General features: G+C 46.2%; 1 long non-coding RNA gene across 2 annotated transcripts; it reads left to right on the top strand.

Moving 5' to 3' along the window:
- The first annotated feature begins 650 nt into the window (after positions 1-650).
- LOC119289847 lies at positions 651-3964 on the top strand. Of its 2 annotated transcripts, XR_005141626.1 has the most exons (6): positions 651-1145; positions 1674-1793; positions 2002-2055; positions 2542-2597; positions 2964-3141; positions 3835-3964. It is a non-coding gene; the product is annotated as an uncharacterized LOC119289847 (long non-coding RNA). The 2 variants fall into 2 exon arrangements; XR_005141625.1 differs by lacking the exon at positions 3835-3964 and having other exon boundaries at positions 2964-3430.
- The last annotated feature ends 463 nt before the right edge of the window (positions 3965-4427 follow it).

Genomic DNA, 4427 nt, shown 5'->3' with positions numbered 1-4427 from the left:
TTTTATGCCCGTCTCAAAATGCGGTCAAAACGGCGGGAATGACTGTTCCTAGCTAGTGGTTGAATCTTGGAAACCTTTTCATGTTTCTCTGATTAAATAAATAATTTTGTACCTAAAAATGATTTTTGGGAAAAATAAATAACAAACTATGAGGCAACTGCAGATTAAATTTGACTCGCTTCCTATTGAATCGGCGAATATTTGTTTAAATGAACAAAAATAGCTAGAAGGATCGGAGATGCATACAAATTGGTGATCATCCATAAAATATGGTCTAAACTAAGTGAAAATTTTAGTGATGCCATTTGCAAAATAATTTTGCTAGTTGCTTCACAAAACCCCCTGTTTTTAGCACTAAGAGATAATTTAAATAAATACCTCATGTTTTGAACCAATCAGGAAGCAGCCCACGGATCACCCCCTGTAGTCGATCTGAGCCGTCCACACTCTCCCTCAGTCCCTCGATCCAACATCTCTTGCTCACCTCTCACCTCTTGTCCCTCTCCCACCAACCCTCCCTCTCTCCCTCCCCGATCCAGATCGCCGCCGCCTCCCTCCTCTTTCTCTCCCCGATCCAGATCGGCTGCCTCTCCTCCCTTCCTTCTGTCGCTTCTCTATCTCTCTTCCCGTCGCCGGCGGCGGCACCCTCCTTCCCCCACGCTGCACCCAAGCCTCCCTCCCGCTCCCAGCTTTTCTTCCTCCTCCGCCGCCTCTAGGGTTTCTTTCCCCGATCCACTCCTTCCTTGCCGCCGCCACCTCCGGCGCCCGATCCTGGCGACCTCGGGCGGGAATCGAAGACCCATGTCCGGCGAGATCCGGCGCGCGCCCGAGCCCAAGCGATGAGGTGGTCCAAATCATGCACGGGGACGCAGCGGGGGACCCGACGGTGGTCACCGTCAGCTGCGCGGACAAGACCGGCCTGGGCTGCGACCTCTGCCGCCTCGTCGTCCTCTTCGGCCTTAACGTCCACAAGGGCGACATGAGCACCGACGGCCGCTGGTGCTACATCATGCTCTGGTTCGCCGCCTCGCGCCGGGGCCGGGCCGTGGACTGGGACGTCCTCAAGGAGCGGCTGGTGGAGCTTCGTCCGCACCGCGCTGGAGCAGACCCGCCTCCGCACCGCCCTCACGCCCCACCCCTCGCAGGTTGGTTCATGTCCTACTACTTCCCTTTTGCTCGCCTTGCCGAGCTCCCTGCTCCTGTTTCCTTGCCACCTTGCAATGTCCTAGCTCGGTACACGCTGCGCTGGCGAGCATGCTCTGTCTGCTCGAGGTGACTAGCAAAGCCGTAACCGCATACTAGTGTCCATGCTAGCCCAGCCCGTTAGGCAAGTGTCCACGAATTCAGATGTGCCTGAAAACTGAAAATTCAGTCTAAAACAGAGGAGCAAAACCAGAACTGTTGTGATGTCGCACTAGTGCCAGATGAATTTTGGTGCCTAGTCTTTGTCTGAAGCACGAGCCTCATTTAATTTCTTCAGATATATAATCAATTGTTGACTACTTAAGGCTTTGAGTGAGGGTCAGTCTCCGAGTCTGGTATAGTGGTATAGGCATTTTTTATGCAATTGTCCATCTAGAACATCATAAAGTGTAGGTCTCCTGTGATATCAGCTGACGCCAGTCACATTTGTCATTCACAGAAGATGATTTTGTCCTGTGTCATGCTTCCAGGAAAAGTTCAGGCTCATACGAGCCAACGACGATGCGACTGTTTTGGATGCTCTCTCCTTCAGCGCTCTCAAAATTAGACTGCTTCGCAGCTTGACGGTTGAGAAGAAAAACTATGTTCAGGTACTTCATCTCCAAGTCGAAAGTTTCCTTGACCAAGACCCACCAACAATTATCCCAAAAGGCTATGAACTGAAATATAGGTTTACATGTGAAGCTGCTTATATCTGAATATTACAGCTGCATTACAGCTGCAGTTTGTTCTGTAAAAATAGTTGCTAGCTCTTTCTGTGACCCATCTTTATTTCTTTGTTCTGTTTGGATGGAGCAGGATCCCTCTTTGGTCGACATGCATGAGGAGGAGGAAATTGTCTCCCCACACAAGGTTGATCCCTCTCGACTTTACTGTGAGGTTTTTTCTATCACTGCTATGTTGTAGCCTAGTTTCTGTTGTGGCCCTTAAACCAAGCTCATATCATATTTGCACCTGTATGATGTGTGTGTGCTTGATGCTCACGTACTAAGTAAGGTTGGTGGTTGTTTTGCGACTGAATCGTGTTTCAGTTTGATACCACTATGCTTTCTCTTGTCAAATTCGTCCCTGACTAGTATAGTTAGTACTATTGCAGCAGGTTGATTGATTGAGGGAAAACTCTTGCCTCTGCTTAACATATCTAAAATCTAGTCAAATTCCTCAACAACATATTTGTTTTTTACAACAACAATGCATTCAAAAATCTGACCTATCTATATACACACTTTGTGGAAGAAATAGGATATATATGTGCTTCTGTTGCTTCTATATTATATATATACATGTACGTTTAGTTATTCGACATGCTTCAACATTTTTCTGTTTGATTTGGTGCAGGAGGATGCCTGAGCTGACCAGGAGGACACCCTCGTCCACCCCGGCCACCACACATGGTCGTCCTTCTATTTCTTTTGCTATTTGTTCATGTGCTACTTGTGTTTCAGTTCCATTGGCTCCTATTGCAAATAAGTCTATACATTAGACTAGCCCAAGTGTTGTAAGTGCTGGGTGTCCTAGATACAGAAATATACCAAGTGCAAGTGGGTGCTCGTGTTGTGCATCGTAGCAGATCTGTTTATGTGAGCTATACAATGGCCTATTTCTTCCTAATGATATGAACACTATCTCATGATCGACTAGGTCCCTGCTCTATTTCTTCTTCTTTTGCATCCTGTATGTATGTATGTGTCTGACGACGAAGTGGTTTCTTCAGAATTGATCGAGTCTGACAAAGTTGTTCTGAACATTTCTTGAAACAGGGCGAGGCCGGTGATGTCTGTGCGGTGATGTCCCTGGGGTGGCGCCACTGTGCTCGACGCTTGCCCTGGTCGCCACGGTGGTGCTTCGGCGGCTTCCAGACCCTCTCCTCGATGTGGTGATGGTCACACCACAGCCGTGGTGTGCCCGAGCCTCTGCTACGATTACAACCTTCCTTTGGTGAGGTCCTCCCCGTCCTTCTTCTCTGATGTAGCTCCTGCATGGCCTTGGCCATGATTTGGGTTGGATGTGGGGCTCTGCTAGTTGCTGCTAGATGCTGTAACCAAGCATCAACTCCTACTGGAGCTCTCTGGTGATAAATTCATGCGGTTCTAGGGTCTGTCAGTAGCTGCCCATGTGTACTTGCTTTATATATGTGCTCCTGTGATGCTCTAGTGGTATGGGGTTGCTCTGGATTTGCTAAGATGGTTAGGAGCAGTGCTTAATCTGTTGTTTGCTCCTATGTGGCTCTGTTGGACTCATGCTCTGCTCCTACACCAGCAGCTTGATTGGTTCTATATACACTACCAGCAGTAGCTCATGTACATGTAATTGGACTCCCAGGGTGTTGTTCTTGTAAATTCTTCCATGTCTTTCTCTTTTTGCTGGTGCTACTACACATGTTAGATTGTTAGCTGTACTTGTTTCCATCTCAAATTACTTATCTTCTTGAACATATGCCTGATGCTTGGTGCATGTAGGATGTGCTCCGTGTGGATATCTATGCATTTGTTAAGATTTTTGTAGCACATGCTATGGCCTCAAAGATTGTTTATTTTATTTTCGTTCATACATGAGCATAGTTTTTTTTATTGCCGTCAAGGGGTGAATTTATTTGATCGTTAATATGTGGTTGGATGTGATGTTTTGCAGGTTGAAGGCGCTAAGGTGTTGGAGACGTGCGTGTACTTGTTGAGCGTTTTATCTGTAGAGTGCTATACCGTGATTGGTGTAATATTGTATGGTTATATTGTGATTGGTGGAATGTAATAAACTTAATTGGTACATCGGTGATTTGGCTGTTATTTGAATATATTTAAAATGTGTTCTCTGATTGCTATATCATTGAGTTACAAGTTGTGAAAAATTAAAACCTGATGTTTGGGACCTAGTGCCTAGAAGAATCTGACAATGTGCATCCAGTTGACTACACTAATCTGAAATTGAATGTAACAAAAAAAAGGAAAACCCGAAAATAAAAATATATAGAATGTGAAAAGGCTGCACCTCAGAAAGCAAAAAAAGGCCGAACCAATGGCCCAAGCCCATGTAGCTAGTAAAAAAACAACAGGAAAAAATACATTAAAAAGGCTGAATTGTTGGGCTTGGCCCATGTAAACACCGAATCGGACCGGGCTGATTCTTGTGCCACATTAGCTTGCCACGCTGGATGCCTACGCGGCCTGAGGAAGTTGCTAGTGACCAAAAATTTGGTCAAAGAACCAACGACCTTTTACATATCACAG

This window comes from Triticum dicoccoides, chromosome 4A (assembly GCF_002162155.2).
Source record: "Triticum dicoccoides isolate Atlit2015 ecotype Zavitan chromosome 4A, WEW_v2.0, whole genome shotgun sequence".
Lineage (NCBI taxonomy): Eukaryota > Viridiplantae > Streptophyta > Magnoliopsida > Poales > Poaceae > Triticum > Triticum dicoccoides.
This window is presented reverse-complemented; position numbering and strand designations above follow the sequence as displayed.